This window comes from Arachis ipaensis, chromosome B8 (assembly GCF_059453495.1).
Source record: "Arachis ipaensis isolate K30076 ecotype BB chromosome B8, ASM5945349v1, whole genome shotgun sequence".
In the NCBI taxonomy this organism is placed as follows: Eukaryota; Viridiplantae; Streptophyta; class Magnoliopsida; order Fabales; family Fabaceae; genus Arachis; species Arachis ipaensis.
In genome coordinates this window covers 92,126,689-92,144,596 of record NC_142443.1, presented here as the reverse complement: position 1 = coordinate 92,144,596, position 17,908 = coordinate 92,126,689, and the positions used below count along the sequence as shown (strand labels likewise).

Genomic DNA, 17,908 nt, shown 5'->3' with positions numbered 1-17,908 from the left:
TTAAGAAAATCATAACATGAATGTAGCATAAGCCAAATTGAAAAGATAAATAATAATTAAAAGTATATAATAAAAGTAGAAAATAAATAAGAGGAACATTGAACCTGTGATGAAGAAGAAATAATCCTAAATCCTAAAACTAAATCCTAAGAGAGAGGAGAGAACCTCTCTCTCTAAAAACTACATCTAAATCCTAAAATTGTGTATTGTGAGCTTGTTATCATGAATGAATGGATTCTCCCACTTTATAGCCTCTAATATGTGCTTTCTGGGCCGAAAACTGGGTCAGAAACACCTCAAAAATCGCTAGTTGCGAAATTTGCCACGCTGGTTTTTCGTCACTGTGACGCATCCGCGTGGAGCACGTGTTTGCGTTGTCTAACGTTAGAGAAACTATGGCATATTATATACCAAATTGAAGGCCCAAACATTAGCTTTCCAACGCAACTAGAACCGCATCGTTTGGACCTCTGTAGCTAATGTTATAGCCGTTTGAGTGCGAAGAGGTCAGGCTGGACAACTTAGCAATTTCTCCAACTTCCTGTATTCCTTCCACTTTTGCATGCTTCCTTTCCATCCTCTGAGCCATTCCTGTCCTGTAACCTCTGAAATCACTTAACACACATATCAAGGCATCTAATGGTAATAAGAGAGGATTAAACATAGGGAACTTAAGGCTAAAGAAGCATGTTTTCAATCAAAGCACATAATTAGGAAGGCAAATGTAAAACCATGCAAATAGTATGAATAAGTGGGTAAAGAGTTGATAAAAACCACCTAATTGAGCACAAAATAAACTATAAAATAGTGGTTTATCAAGCATCCACTGGCAAAAGGAAAAGAGGCGAATCCTCTATGACCATCCTAGACATTTTGCATGATGACTCCTGGCGGGAAAAGCACTTTACCCCGCCGGAGAAGGCTAACTAGCTCCTTACTGCCACAGATCCAGTTAAATTTGCAAACAGATACTGTGAGCTTAAGTATCCAGTGTTTTCCACTTCTAGGAACCTATACCTGGAAAGAACTCTAAAAATTCCAGAAGAACTACAGCAGTACACCTCCGAACAGATAAAACAGATAGGCTGGTTCTTCTTGGAAAGAAACTTGACAGAGGTCAATACTTCCTGGGTCAGAGAATTTTACTGTAACTATTTCAAGACTTCCCTGGATGCAGTGCACCTCAGAGGGAAACAGATTTTGGTCACTGAGGAAGCTATTGAGGACATCCTCCAACTTCAGCCTAAGTCAGATTAGCCTAACGGTTACCAAAAGGCTGAAAAGGATATGCGATTTATGAGATTTGACTGGGATACTGTCAAGCAGAGAATAGCCCTTGATCCTACTATCCCATGGGTCATGGGAAAGAATACAGCAATGCCTAAGGGAATTAAGCTGATTTACCTGAATGATGAGGCTCGGCTCTGGCACCAGATTCTGAGCAACTAGGTGATGCCGAGCACTCATGAGACAGAGCTGCCCACTGCTATGATCACCCTCATCTGGTGTTTGATGGAGGGTAAGGACCTGTATCTTCCACGTTTCATCAGGCATTACATAGCCAGGGTCCATGTCAGAGGCACTCTCCCTTTCCCTTATCTGATCACCCAGCTAGGCCGCCGAGCTGACGTGCCTTGGGAGCTGGCTGATGCGAAGCTGACTGCAAGAAGATCATTCCTCACAGCAAGAAGTTTCATGGTTTAGGCTACAAACCCCCATTCCTCACCGCTTCTGGTGAGGCAGCCACATCTTCAGCTTCCCCATCTGCCTCTACTGCTGCACCAGCCTCATCCACTACACATCCACCTACTCCTGAGCCCATTTATCATCTGGTGCATCAACTCTTTGCCCGCTTGGATCACATGGAGCGTCACAACAAGCAGCGCTATGAGCACTTTAAGTTGATGATCCGATCCGGCAGCGACAACCCCTCCGAGCCTGACACCCCTTCCGATACATATGAGGCAGAGGCGAGCAACCATGAGGCAGAGACACATGCCCAGGCTGAGCAGGCAGGACCAGAGCAGGCTGCGCCATAGCATGAGGAGCCACACCAGATCAAGGCCGTAGACCCAGAGATTCCTCTACAGTTAGAGCCTCCACTGCAGCAGACCGATCCTCCTACACTTATCCAGCCTGCAGATATTCAGCCTACCATAAAGACACGTTGCACATCCTTCCGGTAATGACGCTTCTTCACACCCAACTTGAGTGAGCATCGAGGACAATGCTATATTTTAAGTGTGGGGAGGTCGCCATCCCTGGCTTATCTTTTTGGTGAACCACTACAGACTCTTCTATCTTATTTTGTTTATTTTTCTGTATTTTTATTTTTATTTTTATTTTTCAGTACTTACACATTGTTCTTTTGCTGTATTTTTACTTTATTTCCGCATTTTGCACTTTAGTTTATATCTTAGACATTTAGTTTAGTTTGAACTTCTAAACTTATTAGTTATAGAATATGTGGATTAATTAGTATAGTTTACCCTTTTAGCATATATTAGTTTGGTTTAATTGAAAATAAAAAGGAGTAAACTAGAAACTTTAGTAAATTAAAACAATCTACACACCTTGTATATATAGCATTACATGTTAGTTAGTTAACAACATTTCATCAAGGAGAAACACTAAGGTTTTAAAAGCCACCCTAATATTTACATTGAGAATAATGGGAACTCTTGATTTCTACTTGCATGACATACATAACTGATATATGGTTTTTGAGCTGGAGAACACACAGCCTGTGAGTTTTGAGCTTAATTGTATGGTTACATTCAAACCATAAATTTCATTCTTGTGTGTTTTGCCCTTCTTTTTCATTCTGATATTCTTTTCTTTGTTTTAATCTATATATCCAATATAGAATATAGATACATACCAAGAGATGATTGAGGCCATGATTTGAATTTTTCCTCACTTATCCCAATTTAGCCTACCTTTTACATCACCCTTGTTAGCCCCATTGAGCTTTTTAATCCCCTCTTGTTCTATAACCACGTTACTAGCCTTAAGCAGAAAAACAAATAAAAATCCCAAGTTGAATCCTTGGTTAGCTTAAGATAGATATTGTGTACAATTTAAGTGTGAGGAATTTTATGGGAACATGGGATGATAGAAACAAAGTAGGGATTTAAAATGAATAAGTTATTTCAGAAATTTGGGAAGCATGCTCATGTGAAATCAAAATAACTAAATTACCATGTGCATAGATTAAAATAATAATAATAATAATAATAATAATAATAATAATAATAATAATAATTTTATATTTTCAGTACTCAAATAAGGGGATACAAAAATTCCCCAAGTGCAAAATAAAAAAAAGAATCAATACACATGGGACAAAATTTCAAAATTAAATTTAATGCATGAGCTTGTAATACAAAGTGGAAAAATTTGGGTAGATAGGTAAAGGAACTTTAAATTATATAAAGTATGTATGTTAGGTGAGATCTTAGACTAATCAAGGATTCACTTTGTTAGCTCACTTAGCCTTATACATATACCCTTACCTTTACCTTGGCCCCATTACAACCTCGAAAAAGACCTCATGATTTTTGTATGTCTATATTCCATATCTGTTGATTGGTTAGAAGAAGAACAAAGTTTTAGAAAGCAAGGATAGAAAGAAGAATAGAGTGATTAACCCAATAAACACTGAGTGACTAGAGAGTAAACACAAAATCCAATGAGGGTTCAATAGCTCATCACCATATATCTCTGCTTAATTGTTAATTGTCTTGCAAGTTTGTGAAATACTTTTACCCATCTCAATTGTAAAAGTGCTTTAACATTATCTAGGGTTTGGCTATGCATATATGATTCCTTGAGGATATGAATTAATTTAATTACATGTAAGCTTTATATACAAGTGGATAATAATTAGAATTGCATGATTCATTTAGGTAGTTGCATTTAGAATAGAATGCATTGCATGAGATTCCACCATTCTAACTTTACCCTTTCTTTGGGATTTAGCATGAGGACATGCTATTGTTTAAGTGTGGGGAGGTTGATAAACCCATATTTTATGATGTATTTTATGCCCAATTCAAGTGATTTATTCAATCCCTCACCCACTTATTCATGTAAATTGCATGGTTTTACTTTCCCTTCCTTATTATGTGATATATGTGAAAAACATGTTTGCTATGCTTTAAAAATATTAATTTTAATTACCCTTTATTACCATTCGATGCCGTGATTTGTGTGTTAAGTATTTTCAGATCTCCTAAGGCAGGAATGACTTAGAGGACAAAAAGGAAACATATAAAAATGGAAGGAAAGCACAAAAATGGAGTCTTGAAGAAAAAGGCAGCGACGCGAACGCATGGACGACGCAGCCGTGTGCCTAACGCGAAAAGGCAGCGACGCGAACGCGTGACTGATGCGAACATGTGCCTTGAGCAGAACGCAAATGACGCGTACCTGTGACCGACGTGACCGCGTGGAAGAGCAGAACTCCAGATGACGCGACCGCGTGACAGACGCCACGTGCAGAATCTGCAGAAAATACCCCCAGCGATTTCTGGACCCTTTTTCAGCCCAATTCTGAATCCAGAAACACAGAATATAAGCCAGAGAATGGAGGAATCAAAAGAAGATATATCATACATTCCTAATTTTAGGATTAGATGTAGTTTTTAGAGAGAGAGGTTCTCTCCTCTCTCTTAGGTTTTAGGATTAGGATTCCTCTTAAAGGATTTAGGATTTCAACTTCCTCTCAGGTTCAATATTCCTTTTATATTTTTATTTATTCTAATGCTTTTATTCGTATCTGACTTATGTTACCAATTTGGCTCATGAACTCTTTATGTTTAGATTGATTTTCTTTTTTTAATGCAATTGAGGTATTTCAGATTTATCTTTAGTTTTTTTATATTCTTGGCTTTAATTGATTAATTGGAGACTCTTGAGTTATCAAACTCATCGTGATTGATAATTGTTATTTTTGCTAATTGAATTGAACTCCAATAACTCTAGTCTTTCCTTAGCAGTTGGCTAGGACTTAAGGATCAAACTAATTAGTCCACTTGACTTTCCTTTGCTCTAGTAAAGGTTAACTAAGTGGGATTAAAACTCAATTCTCATCACCATCGATAAGGATAACTAGGATAGGACTTCCAAATTTTCACACCTTGCCAAGAGTTTTATTAGTTATTAATTTATTAATTCCTGCAATTTATTTCCCTTGTTCAAACCTTTTGAAATCCAAAAACACCATTTTTCATAACCAATAATAATTCATACTTCCCTGCAATTCCTTGAGAAGACGACCCGAGATTTGAATACTTTAGTTTATAAATTTTATTCGGTTTGTTACTTGTGACAACCAAAACGTTTGTAAGAAAGGAATTCTTGTCAGTCTAGAAGCTATACTTACAACGCGAATTTATTTGCGAAAATTCTAGAATGCGTGAGAGTTTCTCTCTTTCAACCATACATAAGAGTGGTAGAAGTCAAAAAGCAAAGCTTTTGTAACACCAAACTTAAGAGTTTTGCTCGTCCTCGAGCAAATATGAACAATGGGGAAGAAGAGAGTAGAAGAAGAAATAGGTAGGGATAGAGGGAAGGAAGGGAAGGGGTGAATGATAGGTGGGGTAGGTGTAGAATCTGTGGGACCCACTAATCCTGAGAGGCTAGGGAATTCAAATTTCCTGTCCCCTTGTGGGCATTGAACGCCCAGCCTCAACTCTTTGGCTGGTGTTGAATGCTAGCTTCCTGCTCTATATAGGGCGTTGAACACCCTTGAGGGTTTCCCTTTCCTGGCGTTCAACGCCAGGTCTTTGCTCCCTGGCTGGCGTTGAACGCCAACTTCTTGCTCCATTATGGGTGTTGAACGCCCTCTAGGGACTCCTTCCTTGGCGTTCAATGCCAGCTTCCTCACCCATTGGGGGTGTTGAATGCCCTCTTTGCCTTCTTGTCTGGCGTTCAACGCCATCAAGGGATCTACTCCAGGGTATTCTGCTTCCATCTATGAACGTCTCTGTCTCTGTTCTAACTACTGCACATGATCACAAACATTAAAAATCAAGGGAAAACTAAAGGAATTAAACTGAAATGAACTCAAGTGAAAATAAACAAAAGAAAAACAAAAGTACTCTGCTCATGGTTGGGTTGCCTCCCAACAAGCGCTTCTTTACCATCATTAGCTTGACAGACAGCTCCTTTCAAGGAGAAAGGTAGTCATAGAGGATTAAATTCTTACTCCTTACTGGGAGCATCCTTCCTATGATCTAATGGATTAGCTTAGCATGCTCAAGAGACAGGATCTTGTTCACTGCATGAGGCAGGGTTGGGCTTGCAGCAATATGTTGGTGTCCCTTTATGCCATTTCCCTCTTCCATGGTGAATACTATGATGAGATAAATGAATACTACCATCTTCCATGGTGAGAAGCCTTCAGTAGGGATGTTTTTTGTCCTCCATCCCCTATGCATCTTTCTCTTAGGATCCTCTTCCTTAGTTGATAGTGTACACCCGACACCAAACTTACGTTTGGTGGTAGGGGGATTGAATTAGTTCCATCCAAGGGAGGAGGCCTGAATGCCGAATCCTTTATGCAAGTGCATCCCTTGTCAGGGGGTAATGGAGGGTTAAAAACCTCGAACACCATCCAGTCCTCATGCAACCTCAGTGCCTTCTCTCCTTGCTCAACATCTATCAGAGCTCTTTTAGTGGCCAATAGTCAGGTTTTGAGAATGATGGAGGCATTTGCATCCTCTCCCATGTCAAAGCCTGTAGGAAAAATAGCTATCCAACCTTTACCAGTATGTTCTCCACTGGCTCGTGTGCTTGTCTCAAATACTGGTCATTCATTTGTAGGGTAACCCTTGTTGCTTGTGCCTATTAGATTCCTAGCTTCTTCATCACAGATGAAGGTATCAGATTTGAACTTAAGCCAAGATCATACAGGTGATGAGCGGATAATTTATACGCTTTTTGGCATTGTTTTTAGTATATTTTTAGTAGAATTTAGTTACTTTTAGGGATGTTTTCATTAGTTTTTATGTTAAATTCACATTTCTGGACTTTACTATGAGTTTATGTGTTTTTCTGTGATTTCAGGTATTTTCTGGCTAAAATTGAGGGACCTGAGCAAAAATCAGTTTCAGAGGTTGAAGAAGGACTGCTGATGCTGTTGGATTCTGACCTCCCTGCACTCAAAATAGATTTTCTGGAGCTACAAAACTCAAACTGGCACGCTTTCAATTGCGTTGGAAAGTAGACATCCAGGGCTTTTCAGAAATGTATAATAGTCCATACTTTGCCCAAGTTTTGATGACGCAAACTGGCGTTCAATGCTAGCTCTCTGCCCAATTCTGGCGTCCAGCGCCAGAAACAAGCTGCAAAGTGGAGTTCAACGCCCAAACTGGCCCAAAAGCTGGCGTTCAACTCCAGGAATGACCTCTACATGTGTAACACTCAAGCTCAGCCCAAGCACACACCAAGTGGGTCCCGGAAGTGGATTTATGCATCAATTACTTATTTCTATAAACCCTAATAGCTAGTTTATTATAAATAGGACATTTTACTATTGTATTCGATATCTTTGGACGCCTGATTCTTAGATCAGAGGGGCTGGCCATTCGGCCATGCCTGGACCTTTCACTTATGTATTTTCAACGGTAGAGTTTCTGCACTCCATAGATTAAGGTGTGGAGCTCTGCTGTTCCTCAAAGATTAATGCAAAGTACTACTGTTTTCTATTCAATTCATCTTATTTCGCTTCTAAGATATTCATTCGCACTTCAACCTGAATGTGATGAACGTGACAATCATCAACATTCCCTATGAACGTGTGCCTGACAACCACTTCCGTTCTACATTAGATTGAATGAGTATCTCTTAGATCTCTTAATCAGAATCTTCGTGGTATAAGCTAGATTGATGGCGGCATTCATGAGGGTCCGGAAAGTCTAAACCTTGTCCGTGGTATTCCGAGTAGGACTCTGGGATTGAATGACTGTGACGAACTCCAAACTCGCGAGTGCTGGGCGTAGTGACAGACGCAAAAGGATAGTAAATCTTATTCCAGTATGATCGAAAACCTCCAAGATGATTAGCCATGCAGTGACAGCGCATCGGACCATTTTCACAGAGAGGAATAGGATGCAACCAACGACAAGGGTGATGCCTCCAGACGATTAGTCGTGCTATGACAGAGCATTTGGACCATTTTCCCGAGAGAGATCGAAAGTAGCCATTGGCACCGGTAACATCCTTACATAAAGCCAGCCATAGAAAGGAGTAAGACGGATTGGATGAAGACAGCAGGAAAGCAGAGGTTCAGAGGAACGAAGGCATCTCCATACGCTTATCTGAAATTCTCACCAATGATTTACATAAGTATTTCTATCCTTATTTTAGTATTAATTTCGAAAACCCCATTACTATTTTATATCTTCCTGAATGAGATTTACAAGGTGACTATAGCTTGCTTCATACCAACAATCTCCGTGGGATTCGACCCTTACTCACGTAAGGTATTACTTGGACGACCCAGTGCACTTGCTGGTTAGTTGTGCGAAGTTGTGAACCATGGTATTGGCATCATGTTTTTGGCGCCATTGCCAGGGAAAGAAAGAGCAATGAATTTTACATAATCAAAGTGTAATCACAATTTCGTCCACCAACAGGGCTTTGCCAAGAGTGATCTTTCCAGTAGTGCATAGAATCTGAAAGCTTCCTGGATCTGGCATCTTCCTTGGTTGTTCATTCTGGACTAACGCACTGCACTCTTTGCTCAGTACCATAGTCTCGTCTCCCCTTAGGTCCTTCTTTTCAAAAAGAATGCCTTTTAGACAGGCCGTATAGCGGGTTTTCTTTCCCAATACCTCTGCAAAAGAGATATTGACTTGCAGCTTCTTGAGTGCTGCTAGGAAATGAGCCAGTTGCTCATCTTCTGGTTCTTTTTGGACACCTAAGAAAGGTAGCTCTTGAGGCTCTTTCATCTTTACAAGGGCGTACTCTGTGATAATCACAGGCTCCTCTTGCACGCCCAGAGAAGATTCAACTTGAGGTTCCTTTTCCTCTGTAGGGGGCGTGCTCAATGGCATTCTCAAGATCCTCTTGGTCCTTTATTGCCTTCAGTCCCTCAGTAGCATGCTCCTGAGGTTTGGCCTCCTTGGTGAAGACTACTGTTCCACCTTCTTTTAAGGTCTCCTTCCCAGAGAGCATTAGGCTTTCTGTGAAAGCCCTACAGGGATGCACCTCCTCAAACAACTCAGTAAGAGGAATATTGACCTGCTCAAGTGTCCACTGGTCGTGGGCGTGAGTGTCTCCTTGAGTATAGTTACCACTCATATTACTAGGAGTATTATAAATCTCAGTAGGAGGTGCGGCTATAGTCTCCATGTATAGAACTTCTGTCCTAACTGGAGTTTCCTCACAGGAGTATAAGTGCTGGTTGTTGGCAGCTATCTGCCTCTTTGTGTGTCTCTATAAATACAGAGAATCGCCTGCAAAGTGATCTACTGTCTTCCTGGCTATCTCAGAGATGAGAATATATGGGGAGGGCAAGTCCTAAACATTAGTTTGTACCTCTCCCAAGCATCATGGAGGGACTCACTCTCCTTTTACCTGAAGGTCTGAACATCTATCACTGACTTAGTTAATCTCTGTGAAGGAGAGAACCTGTTAAGGAATTCGTTAAAAACCATATCCCAAGTGTTCACACTTCCTCTAAGTTCAATATGCCACCATTCATTGGCTTGATCACTCAGAGCAAATGGGAAGAGTTTTAGTCTGCGGACTTCAGGGTCCATTCCGTTGGCCTCTACAGTATCACAAAACTGCAAGAAGTCGGCGATGAACTTACCAGGGTCTTCTTATGGTTGTCCATGAAACTGGCACTTTTGCCATAATAGCAGGACCTGGTCTATGTTGACCTTAAATTCAATAGGAGTGTCAAATGTATAGGAGCCTAGAAGTCTCCCGATTTGTGTATTCCCCTTTGGATCCATAGTGTAATACCCTAGTTACCCTAAGCCTTACCTTGCGTCGTAAAGCAAAGGTTAATCAAAGGCTATGACAGTTCTAGGCTCACACATATAATACATAGAAAGAATTAATATAATCTAGAAGACCGAGGAAGGATATAGCTCAAAAACAGGATTTGAAAAGCGCAAACGTACACACAAAGATACAAACTTAAAGCACAAGATATAGATATAATATAACCAAAAGATAATAGTATAATAGTAAGAGAATCTAGCCATGACTCACAGAGTTTAAGCCGGCTAGTTATATACAGACAAAAACAAAAATTTGAAGATTAAAACAGCTTATACAAGTTTTTCTCTCAAAATAAGCCTCTAGACAAAAAATAAATATGAAAGATGAGAGACATATACAAAATAAGCAAAAAGAGTCCAAAAAGTATCCAAGATCCTCTGCTCTGTCACCATCGAAGCAACTCAGAGAGGTGGGTTTGACCTGCATCTGAAAAACAACAACAGGATATGGTATGAGAACCGGAGGTTTTCAGTATGGTAACAGTGCCCAGTGATGTAAGATATAAGACCCCGGGATGCCAGAGACAATCCTAGACTTCATCTCAACCACAAGATTCACCTTAAAGCATTTCTATAACAATAAAGCATAAATTAATCCATAACGTAATAAAAAGGTAATCTAACTTAAAGGATTCTCTAACTAATAACTCTCTGCTGTCCCACAGCCTTCACCAACCTATCCTCCATGCGATCCTATCGCCACTGCCTTCTGAGCCTCCTCAATCCCAATAGAATACACAGATAATATCAATGCAAGTAAAACACAAATATAGGCATATATAGCAAGTAATTCATGTAGGAATTTAGACATGTTATACACTTAGGCAAGCAATTAAAAGTCGGCAAAGCAAACAAACAAATAGAAGATGCACATGATGTATGCCTGTCCTATTGGCTGTGATATCACATTGTCGGTTCAACTGCCAACCCGACACATCTCCATGGAGACGTCGCCATTTGGAATCATGACTGGGAACCCCCGAGATATGGTGCTTGGAACACCGTTGGTGCACGAAATTGTGATGTCCAGGCTCAAACAATCCCTGGCAACGTGAGCAACTTGGTACGCGTAATCGTGATTACACTTTAATTATGTAAAATTCATGGCTCTTTCTTTCCCTGGCAGTGGCGCCAAGAACATGGTGCCAATACCATGGTTCACAACTTCGATACAACTAACCAGCAAGTGCACTGGGTCGTCCAAGTAATACCTTACGTAAGTAAGGGTCGAATCCCACGGAGATTGTTGGTATAAAGCAAGTTATGGTCACCTTGCAAATCTCAGTTAGGCAGATATAAATTGATAATGATGTTTTCGAATAATAAATAATAAAATAGGGATAGAGGTACTTATGTAAATCATTGGTAGGAAATTCAGATAAGCGAATGGAGATGCTTTTCGTTCCTCTGAACCTCTGCTTTCCTGCTATCTTCATCCAATCAATCTTACTCCTTTCCATGGCTGGCTTTATGCAAGGGCATCACCGTTGTCAGTGGCTACATCCCCTCCTCTCAGTGAATAATATGCTCACATGCTCTGTCACAGCACGGCTAATCATCTGTCGGTTCTCGATCATGCTGGAATAGGATTCACCCTCCTTTTGCGTCTGTCACTAACGCCCAACAATCGCGAGTTTGAAGCTCATCACAGTCATTCAATCATTAAATCCTACTCGGAATACCACAGACAAGGTTTAGACTTTCCAGATTCTCTTGAATGCCGCCATCATTCTAGCGTACACCACGAAGATTTTGATTAAGAGATCTAAGAGATATTCATTCTAGCTTATTTCATGTAGAACGGAAGTGTTTGTCAGGCACGTGTTCATACGGGAGAATGGTGATGAGCATCACACATAATCATCACCTTCATCACGTTCTTGGGTGCAAATGGATATCTTAGAAGCGAAATAAGATGAATTGAATAGAAAACAGTAGTATTTTGCATTAATCTTTGAGGAACAGCAGAGCTCCACACCTTAATCTATGGAGTGTAGAAACTCTACCGTTGAAAATACATAAGTGAAAGGTCCAGGCATGGCCGAGAGGGCCAGCCCCTCTGATCTAAGAACCAGGCGTCCAAAGATGTCTAATACAATAGTAAGAGGTCTTATTTATAATAAACTAGTCACTAGGGTTTACATAAGTAAGTAATTGATGCATAAATCCACTTCCGGGGCCCACTTGGTGTGTGCTTGGGCTGGGCTTGAGTGTTGCACGTGTAGAGGTCCTTCTTGGAGTTGAACGCCAGCTTTTGTGCCAGTTTGGGCGTTTAACTCTGGTTTTGGCTCCTTTTCTGGCGCTGGACGCCAGATTTGGGCAGAAAGCTGGCATTGAATTCCAGTTTACGTCATCTATTCTTGGCCAAAGTATATACTATTATATATTTCTGGAAAGCCCTGGATGTCTACTTTCCAACGCAATTGGAAGCGCGCCATTTCAAGTTCGGTAGCTCCAGAAAATCCACTTTGAGTGCAGGGAGGTCAGAATCCAACAGCATCAGCAGTCCTTCTTCAACCTCTGAATCTGATTTCTGCCCAAGTCCCTCAATTTCAGCCAGAAAATACCTGAAATCACAGAAAAATACACAAACTCATAGTAAAGTCCAGAAATGTGAATTTAACATAAAAACTAATGAAAACATCCCTAAAAGTAACTAGATCCTACTAAAAACATACTAAAAACAATGTCAAAAAGCGTATAAATTATCCGCTCATCACAACACCAAACTTAAATTGTTGCTTGTCCCCAAGCAACTGAAAATCAAATAGGATAAAAAGAAGAGAATATACTATAAATTCCAAACTGTCAATGAAACATAGCTTCAATCATATGAGCGGGACTTATAGCTTTTTGCCTCTTGAATAGTTTTGGCATCTCACTTTATCCATTGAAGTTCAGAATGATTGGCATCTATAGGAACTCAGATTTCAGATAGTGTTATTGATTCTCCTAGTTCAGTATGATGATTCTTGAACACAGCTTCTTTAGGAGTCTTGGCCGTGGCCCTAAGCACTTTGTCTTCCAGTATTACCACCGGATACATAAATGCCACAGACACATAACTGGGTGAACCTTTTCAGATTGTGACTCAGCTTTGCTAAAGTCCCCAATTAGAGGTGTCCAGGGTTCTTAAGCACACTCTTCTTTTGCTTTGGACCTTGACTTTAACCGCTCAGTCTCAAGTTTTCACTTGACATCTACACGCCACAAGCACATGGTTAGGGACAGCTTGGTTTAGCCGCTAAGACCAGGATTTTATTCCTTTAGGCCCTCCTATCCCCTGATGCTCAAAGCCTTGGGATCCTTTTTATTGCCCTTGCCTTTTGGTTTTAAGGGTTATTGGCTTTTTGCTCTTGCCTCTTTGTTTTAAGAGCTTTTGGCTTTTTCTGCTTGCTTTTTCTTTCTATTTTTTTTTCGCCTATTTTTTTTTCTGCAAGCTCTGTTCTTTGCTGCTTTTTCTTGCTTCAAGAATCATTTTTATGATTTTTCAGATTATCAAATAACATGTCTCCTAGTCATCATTCTTTCAAGAGCCAACATATTTAACATTCTTAAACAACAACTTCAAAAGACATATGCACTGTTCAAGCATACATTTAGAAAACAAGAAGCATTGTCACCACATCAATATAATTAAACTAAGTTCAAGGATAAATTCGAAACTCATGTACTTCTTGTTCTTTTGAATTAAAACATTTTTCATTTAAGAGAGGTGATGGATTCATAGGACATTCATAACTTTAAGACATAGTTACTACTACTAATGATCATGTAATGAAGACACAAACATAGATAAGCACATAACATAGAAAATGAAAAACAGAAGAATTAAGAACAAGGAATGAATCCACCTTAGTGATGGTGGCGTTTCCTTCTTGAGGAACCAATGATGTCCTTGAGCTCTTCTATGTCTCTTCCTTGCCTTTGTTGCTCCTCCTTCATTGCTTTTAGATCTTCTCTGATTTCATGAAGGATGATGGAGTGCTCTTGATGTTCCACCCTTAGTTGCTTCCAATAATTGTGTGGTAGAAAATGTATCCCCTGAGGTATCTCAGGGATCTCTTGATTTGCAGTCAAATGTTCTACCACTGAGCTATAGACCCTTGATGGAAGCTTTTGTCTTCCCTTTCCTCTTTCTAGAGGTTTCTCTAGCCTTAGGTGCCATCAATGGTTATGGAAAAAACAAAAAAGCTATGCTTTTACCACACCAAACTTAGAATGTTGCTCGCCCTCGAGCAAAAGAAAAAAGAATAGAAGAAGAAGTAGAAGATATGGAAGAGATGGATGGATTTGTGTATTCGGCCATATGGGTGGGATTGGGTGGGAGAGAGATGTTGAACTTTGAAGGTAGTGGGTGTATGGATGTGAGTGGTAAATAGAAAACAGAAGGGATGATCATGAATGGAAAGAGAGATGATGAGGTAGGTGGGGATCCTGTAGGGTCCACAGATCCTGAGATGATCCTGTGGGGTCCACAGATCCTGAGGTGTCAAGGCATTTACATCCCTGCACCAATTTAGGCATGTAAAATGCCCTTGCACACAACTCTGGACGTTCAACGCCCATTTGTGTGCCATTTCTGGCGTTGAACGCCAGAACCATGCCTGTTCTGGCGTTCAGCGCCCAGAAGCTGCCCATTTTGGGCGTTCAGCGCCAGCACCATGCTCTGTTCTGGCGCTGAACGCCAGACAGATGCTCCTCCAGTGTGTGATTTTTCTTCTGCTGTTTTTGATTCCGTTTTCAATTTTTATATTTATTTTGTGACTCCACATGATCATGAACCTACAAAGACATATAACTAAGGAAAATATAGTTAGATAAATAAAAATTGGGTTGCCTCCCAACAAGCGCTTCTTTAATGTCAATAGCTTGACAGTGGGCTCTCATGGAGCCTCACAGATGTGCAGAGCTTTGTTGAGACTCTTCAACACCAAACTTAGAGTTTGGATATGGGAGTTCAACACCAAACTTAGAGTTTGGTTGTGGCCTCCCAACACCAAACTTAGAGTTTGACTGTGGGGGCTCTGGTTGACTCTGCTTTGAGAGAAGCCTTTTCTGCTTCCTCTCCATGGTTGCAGAGGGAGATCCTTGAGTTTTGAACACAAGGGAGTTCTCATTCCATTGAAGGACTATTTCACCTCTGTCAACATCAATCACAGCTCTTGCTGTGGCCAGGAAAGGTCTTCCTAGGATGATGGATTCATCCTTTTCCTTTCCAGTATCCAGGACTATGAAATCAGCAGGGATGTAAAGGCCTTCAACCTTTACTAATACGTCCTCTACTTGTCCATAAGCCTGTTTTCTTGAACTGTCTGCCATCTCTAATGAGATTTTAGCAGCTTGCACCCCATAGATTCCCAGTTTCTCTATTACAGAGAGGGGCATGAGGTTTATCCCTGAACCAAGGTCACACAGAGCCTTAAAGATCATGGTGCCTATGGTACAGGGTATTATGAACTTCCAGGATCCTGTTTCTTCTGAGGCAATGTCAGTTGATCCAGATCACTTAGTTCATTGATGAACAAGGGAGGTTCAACTTCCCAAGTATCAATGCCAAATAATTTGGCATTCAGCTTCATGATTGCACCAAGAAACTTGGCAGTTTTCTCTTCAGTAACATCCTCATTCTCTTCAGAAGAGGAATACTCATCAGAGCTCATGAAGGGCATAAGGAGGTTCAATGGAATCTCTATGGTCTCTAGATGAGCCTCAGAGTCCCTTGGTTCCTCAGAGGGAAGCTCCTTATTGATCACTGGACGTCCCAGGAGGTCTTCCTCCTTGGGATTCACGTCCTCTCCTCTCCTCACAGGTTCGGCCATGGTGCTTATGTCAATGGCCTTGCACTCTCCTTTTGGATTCTCTTTTGTATTGCTTGGGAGAGTACTGGGAGGGATTTCAGTGATCCTTTTACTCAGCTGGCCCACTTGTGCTTCCAAATTTCTAATGGAAGACCTTGTTTCATTCATGAAACTTACAGTGGCCTTAGATAGATCAGAGACTAAATTTGCTAAATTAGAAGTATTTTGTTCAGAGTTCTCTGTCTGTTGCTGAGTGGATGATGGAAAAGGCTTGCTATTGCTAAACCTGTTTCTTCCACCATTATTAAAGCCTTGTTGAGGCTTTTGATCCTTCCATGAGAAATTGGGATGATTTCTCCATGATGAGTTATAGGTGTTTCCATAAGGTTCACCTAAGTAATTTACCTCTGCTATTGCAGGGTTCTCAGGATCATAAGCTTCTTCTGCATAAGAAGCCTCTTGAGTACTGTTGGATGCAGCTTGCATTCCATGCAGACTCTGAGAGATCATATTGACTTGCTGAGTCAATATTTTATTCTGAGCCAATATGGCATTCAGAGTATCAACTTCAAGAACTCCCTTCTTCATAGGCGTCCCATTATTCACAGGATTCCTTTCAGAAGTGTACATGAACTGGTTATTAGCAACCATGTCAATGAGTTCTTGAGCTTCTGCAGGCGTTTTCTTTAGTTGAATGGATCCACCTGTAGAAGTGTCCAGTGACATCTTTGATAGCTCAGATAAACCATCATAGAATATATCCAGGATGGTCCATTCTGAAAGCATGTCAGAAGGGCACTTTTTGGTCAACTGTTTGTATCTTTCCCAAGCTTCATAGAGAGATTCACCTTCTTTCTGTCTGAAGGTTTGAACATCAGCTCTAAGCTTGCTCAGCTTTTGAGGAGGAAAGTACTTGGCTAAGAAAGCCGTGACCAGCTTATCCCAAGAGTTCAGGCTGTCTTTGGGTTGAGAATCCAACCATAATCTAGCTCTGTCTCTTACAGCAAAAGGGAAAAGCATGAGCCTGTAGACTTCAGGATCTACTCCATTAGTCTTAACAGTATCACATATCTGCAAGAATTCAGTTAAGAACTGAAAAGGATCTTCAGATGGAAGTCCATGAAACTTGCAGTTCTGCTGCATCAGAGAAACTAATTGAGGTTTCAGCTCAAAGTTGTTTGCTCCAATGGCAGGAATGGAGATGCTTCTTCCATGTAAATTGGAATTAGGTGTAGTAAAGTCACCAAGCATCTTCCTTATATTATTATTATTTTTGGCTGCCATCTCCTCTTCCTGTTCGAAAATTTCTGAAAGGTTATCTCTGGATTGTTGTATTTTAGCTTCTCTTAATTTTCTCTTCAAAGTCCTTTCAGGTTCTGGATCTGCTTCAACAAGAATGTTCTTGTCCTTGCTCCTGCTCATATGACAAAGAAGAGGACACAAAAAAATAATAATAATAGAGATCATTTATACCACAGTATAGGGATCCCTTTGTGAGTGGAAGAAAAGAGGGAGACAAAGAGTGTGATGTAAAGAAAGAAACACAACTGTGAGGATGGCAGAGATATGAGGTGAGATGTTAGTAGATGAATAAATAAATAGAATAAGATGGGAGAGGAGGAATTTTCGAAAATAATTTTTGAAAAAGAGTTAGTGATTTTTGAAAATAGTTTTTGAAAAATGTTAGTAATTTTCGAAAATTAAGATTTAAAAATTAAAAATTAAAATAATTAATAAATTAAGAAGAAATTTTGAAAAAGGGGGAAGATATTTTCGAAAATGAGAGAGAGAGAGTTAGTTAGGTAGTTTTGAAAAAGTTAAGAAACAAACAAAAAGTTAGTTAGTTAGTTGAAACAAATTTGAAAATCAATTTTGAAAAGATAAGAAGTTAGGAGGTTAGAAAAGATATTTTGAAAAAGATAAGATGAGAAGATATTTTTGAAAAGATATGTTAGAAATTAGTTTTTTGAAAAAGATTTGATTTTTAAAATCACAATTAATGACTTGATTCATAAGAAATCACAAGATATGATTCTAGAACTTAAAGTTTGAATCTTTCTTAACAAGCAAGTAACAAACTTGAAATTT

General features: G+C 40.0%; 1 non-coding gene across 1 annotated transcript; it reads left to right on the top strand.

The window, feature by feature from the left end:
- The first annotated feature begins 16,600 nt into the window (after positions 1–16,600).
- Positions 16,601–16,708, top strand: LOC148548828 (small nucleolar RNA R71). The gene has a single exon (XR_015897959.1). It is a non-coding gene; the product is annotated as a small nucleolar RNA R71 (small nucleolar RNA).
- The last annotated feature ends 1,200 nt before the right edge of the window (positions 16,709–17,908 follow it).